The sequence below is a fragment of the Brachyistius frenatus genome, unplaced genomic scaffold, assembly GCF_029030835.1.
Source record: "Brachyistius frenatus isolate BFR_SWC_R1_liver_20210118 unplaced genomic scaffold, ASM2903083v1 Contig_56, whole genome shotgun sequence".
Classification (NCBI taxonomy): Eukaryota; Metazoa; Chordata; class Actinopteri; family Embiotocidae; genus Brachyistius; species Brachyistius frenatus.
The window spans coordinates 938,968-947,907 of NW_027210655.1; positions in this window are offsets into that span (position 1 = coordinate 938,968).

Consider the following 8,940-nt stretch of genomic DNA (forward strand, 5'->3'; position numbering starts at 1 on the left):
ATAAATATCTTTCCATAGCAATCTATTCAACAGTTCAATCTTTGGCATGCACTAGCCACATACTTTTTAAAGTCAATTGCTGAATCTGCACATTGCATATCAATTTAGATAAATGTGAACAGGTTTCTTTCAAGTCTACCGCAGCTGAGAGTGCAGAACTTAGGGTGATCTATGGGCAGAAACCTCGTGTCACGTTTTTATTCCTACAAAGCACCCGAAACTGAGAATTGTTGTATTTTCTATTACCTCAGAAAGTCTGCCATGTTTCCACGGCAGCTGGCTCGAGAGACGGCCTTTCTTGTTCTTCGCTGCCACTGTAGATTCTCCTGCACGCCTGGAGGAGGAGCGTGAGGGGAGGAGTATTCAGTTGGTTGCAATCTGCAACCTCGCCGCGAGATGCCACTAAAAGCTACAAGCTACACGCACGTACCCTGAAGCAAAGTGTAGCATCAGTCGTGTTGGAGGAGCTGATGAATCAAATCGTGGAAGCTGGTGTAAAAGAATAGTTCACAGAAAAAAAGAGAATGATACACACTTGTCAGTCGACACTAGAAGAGTTAGTCATCGAAGTTTCACTTCATGCGTTTTCCAAACTATCGAGGTAAACAAAGTGACAGCTCTTTTTATAGAGCATATATAGGATTAAGAATCCAACAAGGAGTCTTTAATGTCGTTCTGCAGGATCAAAACTCCAGCAAAATAAAATTATATTTCATGTTTTTCTCTTTGACGGTATGTCTTTGTTGATATTGTGGATGTTCAAATGAATTGTGCAACTTTTTCCCCCAAAAGTTTATTCATTCTGAGTATCTGGAAGAATCGTCAAAATTTACACCAAAAGAAGCTTGAAGCTCCGCCGACCTAATTTACATTTATTATCACCTGCTATTGACAGTGCACCCAGAGGATGAGAAATTAAAGTTGCAGAAGACTTTTATCTCAAGCTACAAACAGAAATACAATAAATTTTACACACATTTACTCGATTTACATGGGACTAAAATTGCCAGATGGTGGCAGTGGCATTTCTCCAAGGAGAGAGTCAAACAAGATTAAGAAAACAGAGGATCTGTGCAATTATTACAAACTAGAGAGGGACATTTCTTTTGTTTGTTTTAAGATGGTATCATTTGCCGTCAGTTGAAAGTACTTAGACCTGAAAGTTTTGGAGTATTTTGTTTGAGGAGTAAAAGTGCTGCCGTCTCTCAACCCGCCGATGTGTGTTTCATCAAAGATCTCTGCAGGAGGGAGGAAGAATAAAGTTTGATGTGTTGGAGAACGCTCTGTCTCCTTCAGGTGGTGACATTCAGACGTTTATCATTCTGATCGGGGTGGTCTCGCCTGCTCTCTCCGCCCGACGGCCTGTTTGTTTATTTCCCCATCAATTAAAAGTCGCCCGGCCCTCGGCTTGACGACACGGGACCCGGCTCGCACTTTTCCCGCCTGTTTTCGGCTGACAAGAAAATCCTTCATGATTTATCTCATCAGGCGATGAGATAAGGCAGCAAGTGAGCTGACCTTGGGGAGCAGAAAAACTTCACAAACAAAATATGACTATACGGTTTTAAATGACCCATTCTGTGACAAATACGAATGCTGTTTACACCGACATAATGACATGATTAAAGGCTACCTGCTCTCCTGCCTCTCTTTGTGAACTCCTCTAAAATGCTGTCATTTAAGGTTGAAATTTATAGTATCTAATTTAGGCCTGTTGTCAAGAGCAAACACGATGATAAAAATAGTACAAATTTGATTATTAAATGCCTCTTATCCATCCCCTGCCGCTGTTGTAGATAATTGGGTGCCTTTTGTCTTTTTTTTTTCTTTTATCTATTTGTGTATTTTATTTGACTTTCTGCTCCTACAATTTTATGAGCTCAGTAATTAAATGGCAATGAGTTAGTGAATGCTGCCCCGTCGAAACGCACTTTTCAGCCAGTCTTTCGTTAATTGTTTCTCCTCGACTTGAGGGTATCATTCTCGAGGGGCGCTTTGGAAACATTACTTTAATGTGCGTTAGTCCGAATCAGCGACAGGCACACAAACAACATTTCCTCCCATTTTCTTTTCTTTTGCTGTTGCAAACCTTCAGCGGTGTGTGTGCGGGGTTATAATATCTGGCATCAGTAAGCCTTTAGTCCCCACCACAAGAAGTGGAGAAACCAAGCACACCTACCTGGGAATCACACCCACTCCCAGCTGCCTGCTATCATGCCACTCAGGAGGCTAACATGTACAGCCTTCCTCGCTTTGTTTATTCCTTTTTGACTCCAGCCGTGTGGTGTGTGCGTCATGTGAGTTCAGTTCAATTCTTAAAACGTGTTATGTTCATAGTTTGTTCTGTTATTCATGCTTACCCTTTTTTCATTTAATAATACTTTTGTTGCCTTTGCGGTGCTTAACCCACACCTTCAGATATGCTTGGAACCAAAATGAAGACCTTAAAGTCCATGTGACCGGCGCCCTCTGGTGGTATTCACGCTGTCGTAACCGTAGACTATAAATATAATATAAGTGGACGCAGCTTCTGGGTCTGAAAAATGAGGCCAGTGCGGAAGCGCCTTCAGTGCAATACGACAGAGTGCCACTAGAGGTCGGCTCCAAAAAGCCTCCGGTTTCATAGACTCCTATTCATCAAGTCTCATAAAATTCTAAGGCAATATAGTTTTCCACCAGTTATTTTGGTGTTGTTAGCTGAAGTCACTCCTCCTTATTCGTTTTTTTTTTTTTTTGTTGGCGTTCCATCTTAAAATAATCCCGTCATTAATTGAATAAAAAAGCTTCAAGAAGCTGTGATTTTGGGGGCGTGTCTATTTGATTGACAGGCCTGCGGTGCAGTCGGGTTACGGCTATCAGTGGGCGGGACGTAGTACGGCCGGGTTTTCAATCAGATTGAATCTGATCCACCGCTCGCTCCTCCTCAGCTTGTCCAAAGATGGCGCCGGCCAAAATCCGAACTTGAGGCTTCATGCCGGCCGTTCACAAACCAACGGGTGACGTCACTGTTGGTTGCCGCTTGCTCGTCACTTAAATTTTCTATTAGCCTCGAGTTTATGAGTTGTGGCGTGTTTGCTGACGTTTACAGAAATGGTAGAGGCCATGGAAATTCATTTTTCCTTGGCTGTTTTGGCTAATATTTATAGATATTGTAATTTTAGTCATGTAAAGTTTTTCTTTGTAACTTAGATAATAGCCTACGTCTGAGGAAAATGCTGATCTCCCCGACGGCACAGTATGTACACTTGTTAGTTGCTAACTGTGTCTGTCTGACCTTCGGTGAAATGCGAGGAGCATGAAGTGTATTTCCAGAGCTTTTAAGCTGAAAATAGTGGCTTGGTGCACCTTAAAATGAGGCTGATGACTGCAGTGAGACGGACTGAAGGCGGAAAACGCTGATGGACAAGAAAACCAAAACGGTGAAAGATGATAAAATGCTCTGTTAATGTAGGGGCAAACGCGGGGTCAGGTGATGATTCTCTGCAGATTCATCACTACAAATGATCACTTTCACAGTACACAGAGTCATGTGACTCATTATTAATATGAAAATACTGCTTATAGCAGCTTTAATTGGACATTGCCCCTGAGCCTCGCCCCAGTCCACCAAGGCTGGTGAGATTAAAACAACATGATAACAAGAGAAGAGGGTAAAAGGTTTTCTCAGATCTGCAGAGATGAGTCATAATTTTCTCTCTGTGTTAATAGTAATTTCTTTTGCTTTACATAAAGTTATACTTTGGGTACATAATAATCAAGGTCTGGAATTTTTTTTCTAGACATTACAATGTAGTAAAGGCTAACTTGAGAAAGTGAGTAGAAAATGAATGCAACATTACAGTCTTTGATTTGTACTTTCTTGCTTTAGAGTAAATGGACAACCCAAGGCTAGTACACTTGAAATAATAATTTAATTAAAAAAAAAAAATTGTCAAGCCTGATTTCATTATAGCATTTTATATCATCGCAAGAGTTACTGATTCACTTTTACATTCCTCCTCATAGAAATATGTGGTGTTTTAAAATTTTTTTTTTTATGGTTTCTTCTCCCAGCAGCCTCCAGCCTCCATCTAATCTACTGTATGAGCACATTATCTAATGTGTAGCCCTGCAGGTATGATAACCTTAGCTTGGTCTATTCTGCTAAGGGATAAAAGGTTTCCCTGATAAGATAAAATAAAACAGCCATTCTCACTTTCCTCCCTTTTGAAGCTAAAGGAAAAAAACTCAAGAGCAAAGTTGACCAATATGAATGGCCTTTTGAAGGGAACTAATGTGTTTTAGGGAGACTGCACTCTGAAATGGCAAGAGGTTGCTCTGTCCGCCTCCCAGAGAGTCACCTGTAAGTGACTATACCTGTTTGTGTACACAGAAATGGCATTTATAAAAAGATAGCATCTGTGAATAGTCTACACCTGAGTGCAACATGTACCTGTCTTGGGTTTTCCTGAGGAAAAATGTCACAAATCACCTGGTGAAGTAGAAGCGGACAGGGCAGATTGAAGTGGGTATAAAACTAGAAAATAAACACTTGAAAAAAACAACAACTGCAAAATAACTCCCTGTTCCAGTGAGTATCTCAAACTCAACAGTACAAGTCAAGTGACAGGTAGTGTTTTGTTTTCTAATGTCCATGAATTGTCAAATACCAGCGGGGTTGTGTGGAAGCAGCAGCAGTATAAGACAAATGAAAATCTCTGGGTACCAGTTACTTACCATAAGATAGTGTAAGCCTTGTCACCACCTACTTTTTTTTTTTATTGACTTTTACATCTCTTTTTTTTAAAACCAGCGTATCCTGGTAAACAAGCTGCAAAATTGATGTGCTAAGAATAAACACTCAAAAACGATCATTAAAAAAAAAACCAACCTTGCTCTAAAATCAGACTTCTAAATAAATCAGTTTTTAGAAAACAACATGGTTGGAAAAGTATTTCATTGAACCACAGCTGACTACTTCCCTGTCTCTCAGGGAGCGTTTGATTTGTTTATCTCTGCACAGCTGCAGAGTTAGTTTCTATTCAGTATTGCTAATTAACATTTCTTTGTTGTTTACTTAGCTTGTTTGTCTTCTTTTTGTGACTGAATTCTGAAACTGTTTGCTGTGAACCTTTAATTTGAAATTTCTTTGGTGGAGGCGGAGCTAGGTTTTCTGCATGGCTCACCCTCATTGGGTGATTGATAATGACGTGGCCATTTTGTGGTGTATATAAAGGCAGTGCTTTCGCTTCCTCTGTAACAGCCCGACAAAGACCTTGTATGGAAATAAGCTGGTTGAACAAACTGCCGTCTCTTCAAGGACGTAAGACGCTATCTTGTAGTGATGGTGAGATGAAGCCTCATGAGGCATCGAACCACTTCAGCCAATTGGTTCTAGAAAGGGTTCATTACTAGAAGCTTCATGTGAACACGAAACCACCTACTGGCCAAGTGTATAATGACAGGCAGCTGGATCTGAACCACATGTGATGCATTGAATGTTTGTGTCTGTTATGGCTGTTGGGAATGACTATGAATTACAAAAATGTATGACCAAATAATTTCTGTACATAAATTATCACATATGTGCATAATAAAATATCTTTTGAATGTATTCTGTGTGTGTACATTTTCCCAAAATGGTAGTATCATATGATATGGCAGGTTGTGTAATCATGTTTTTCTGTCACTTTAGGAAAATGGCATGGGCTTAAGCAGGCAGAGGACAGTGGAAGTGCTTGTGGAACTAGGAAGAGGGGACTGAATATGCTTGTGTAACTTGGACAATGATGTACAGGACAGGGGACATTTTATTCATTTTTATTCAGAAATAACAGTTTCTCAACAGTTTTTGGTTTTATGGATGTCCACATGTCAGAAGTAAGGCTAACAGCAGCCACCTTTTCCACTTTAGCCTTAGCCTTCTCCTTAGCTGACTCATACTTGGCCTCCACCGTGGCCTTCAGAGCCTAAAGGAAAAAATATATAGTGCTGAACTGTGAGACACAATAAAGTACTCATTTGTTTCATGCATGCACCCATACATACCTGCCTTGTAGGGAGGACATAATTAGGATCCAGTTTGGACACAAATGCCCTGAATCCAACATCATCCACAATACTGAAGGGCTGTGTGTCCTTCACTATCATGGAGACGAGGGCTTCATCCAGCTCTTGTTTTCTGGTGGCTGGTTAAAAGAGAATAAATACAGTGTCTGTTACCTGTCTTTATTTGCACAATAAACAAAAGTGAACAGGGAAAAATTGTGATGGTGCATTTGTAATATTGTAATGACTTACCTTGGCTGGGTGAAGCTCCAGTTTCCTCCTTATTCTCATGCAAGGCACGGTAACGCCTCAGCATGGATGAGGTGTTGTTATTGTACCCCAACTCCTTGGAGCACAATAAACACCTCACCTTTGAATAAAATAAGAAACTGTGAAAAATACAGTTCTTGATAAGCAAACCTAATGTGTCTGAAATAGAGTTAGATATAGCTTACCTTATTAGGAGTTATCAAATCAAAGTGTTCCCACAGGGGAAATCCTCTTCTTCCCAGCTGGCTCCATCTTATCACCTCCTTCTCTCCTCACTCTCCTAAATCTCCAAACTATCTCTCTCTCTCTCTCTCTCTCTCTCTCTCTCTCTCTCTCTCTCTCTCTCTCTCTCTCTCTCTCTCTCTAAACTCTCCAAACTATCCAAACTCTCAACTGACCCCAACTCTCCACCAACAACCCACATTTTGAACGGAGCCTGAGAGGTTTATATTGCCGTCAAACCTCCCGGCAACACCTGAACCACTTCCCGAAGCAGTCACGTGGTACAGCCGGCAGCGAGGCTTCGGACGTCATCATTTTTGGCTCCTCCCCTAAATGAAGCAAGCTTCGACACACGCTTCGAGGAAACGCCCCCTCCATTACTCGACACACGCTTCGAAGCGTCGGCACACCTCGTAACATCACTACTATCTTGCAATGTTTCGTTTTCTTGTCACTTGAGCGCCTAGTTAACTGCTAAAGTAATGAAGATACACCTTTTCTCCATGTTTTCACAGCAGCCAGAAGCCTCAACAGTGTTTTCAAAGTCATTGGTTTTATAGAAATGTGTTGCGAGTTTTCTGCTGTTTTGTTGGTTTGGTCTGTTTGATTTGGTATTTTCGTTCGCTCTCAGCTGTAACAACCCGTTATCAACACAACATCACCAAACAGCAGAAATGGTTAGCAAGTATCCGGTGAGCATGGTGGAGCATTTAGCCGCTTAAGAGCCAGTTTCTTTTATCTAAAGGTTTGGTGGACAGCAGTGGACACCAAAAAAACAGCTAAAAGAAACCAAATATTAGACCAAATGAAAGCTGATGGTGTTGTTGATTGTGTAAGTAAGCAATGGTTTGATAAAAAGTTTGCCATTTCAACTTAAAAAGCAAAATGCTTTAACTTATTTAAACTGCTCCCAAGTGCCCCCCCCCCAAAAAAACCCAGTTACTTCATTTGAACTGAGATTATTTTAACAGAATAATATATGCAATTCAATATTTAAAAAAAATAACTTATTTACACTGTCCCCTATCTCCCCCCACAGTTCTGCATTCAACGGAAGTGTGTATATTTCAGATAAAATGCACAAGATGATAATTCATTTCTCATTTCTAAAAAGATCACACAAGGGTGACTGTCGTGGGAATTAAGGGAGCAGTGAAGACCGCACGTCTAAGCTGTGTTACATCGTGTTCTGTTGGATAGAAAATAGTGTAATGATAAATACAGGGAACCGGTTCAACATTTCAAAATACCCTCAGGCCTTACTTCCATCACCTGCGTTTTGTTACACCTGTGAGACCAAAGAAAGCAGAGCCCCTCAGATTTCTAAAAATACGTGTTTGCTCCTGATCCAACCACAGAGACAAAACATTCGAGGTCTATCTCGGGGTGTAATACAGCTCTTCAACACACTGCACCTGCTCTGCTGACAAGAGGATATTAAATCTCAAATAGTCACCTTTTGGTGACAAGAACTGAGGTCACAGATGTGCCCGTCTCGGCATGCCCTGTTTGAGCTGTTGTGGAGTTCAACGGCTTCTTCCCAGAGTTGTATCTTTTCTGAACTACGAGCAGAGACAAAGGCAGTTTCCTGGGTCTTAGTATGAGGCAGCCATCCAAAATGTCATACTAAGGCCACACATGGCTTCTCTGTAACAAACGTATTAGCATTTTCCTGCAATATCTTGAAAATTGAAAAAGGTATCCTTCATCCAAATGCAAATTCAAAAGACTGCTCCACCAAGCACAACCCAAATTACACGATCTGAGACATCCTTCCAACCCAAAATTGACTGGCAGAGTTCCAATCATTTGCCAGTGACAGCAAACCATAGCTTAAAAATTTAGTCCGATTTGGAAAGTTTATTATGATTACTTTTGAAGTAGTCCAAACTGCCGAGAGGCTTTTGGCAAGCGTCATGACACGAAGGCTACGTGTGCATATCAAGAATGGTTTGTGCATCCTTTTAGCGTTAAGATGTTCAGATCATGTTTATTTTAATCAGACACATAAATCATGCAGAGCTTTCTGCAGGTTTGTAGAGCTGTGTCAGTCTTTCTCAAGCTTGTTGCCATTTTCGTGGCATGTTTTTGTTGTTGCCATATCTCTGGTTAAAGGTACGGCAGAGCAACATCCCCAACGTGATGTTTCTGCCGAACAATTTGAACGGCAGCGATTCAGAGTTCTGTAACAAAACTACAGAATGTGCAACGTTATTCTAGCCCAGGATTAAGCAATATTACACGAGAGGGTGTGCTTTAATGTCGTTATTGGCACGGCAGGACCCAGGCGCTTAGTAACAACCGAGCAACAGAGTTCTCATCTGTTTTATTGCTTTCTGGATATTGTTTCTGAAACTGAATAACTACAGCGCATAGAAACGCAAAACTACTTAGCTCGTTCGGTCTTGTCGTAAGAAAGAT